The sequence below is a fragment of the Leptonychotes weddellii genome, unplaced genomic scaffold (genome assembly GCF_054177405.1).
Source record: "Leptonychotes weddellii isolate Sample4059 unplaced genomic scaffold, ASM5417740v2 HiC_scaffold_180693, whole genome shotgun sequence".
NCBI classification, from domain to species: Eukaryota; Metazoa; Chordata; class Mammalia; order Carnivora; family Phocidae; genus Leptonychotes; species Leptonychotes weddellii.
The window spans coordinates 1-297 of NW_027765021.1; the positions used below are offsets into that span (position 1 = coordinate 1).

The 297-nt window shown below is 72.1% G+C and overlaps 1 non-coding gene across 1 annotated transcript; it reads left to right on the top strand.

Annotated features, from left to right (window-relative positions):
• Nucleotides 1–82: 82 nt before the first annotated feature.
• On the top strand, nucleotides 83–164 carry TRNAS-AGA (transfer RNA serine (anticodon AGA)). The gene has a single exon. It is a non-coding gene; the product is annotated as a tRNA-Ser (tRNA).
• Nucleotides 165–297: the final 133 nt, after the last annotated feature.

Here is a 297-nt window from a genome sequence, read left to right on the forward strand (position 1 = left end):
GAGTGAGGTCCGAGGGCGCCTGGTGGGAGAGCCCGTGGCCCTCGCCGGAGGCTCCTTGGCCAGCGAGCGCGCCGGCTCGCACGTCGTCGTGGCCGAGCGGTGAAGGCGATGGACTAGAACTCCACTGGGGTCTCCCCGCGCAGGTTCGAATCCTGCCGACTACGCGGCTCCCCTCTTTGGGGACACCACCTCCGCTCTCCCCGCCGCCCGCGCCTCTCAGCGCCGGGCCTCACCCTTCCCCGCCCGGCTCTTCAGAGCGCGCCCCAGAGCCTCCGCGCGTCCACCCTGCTTTTCCAA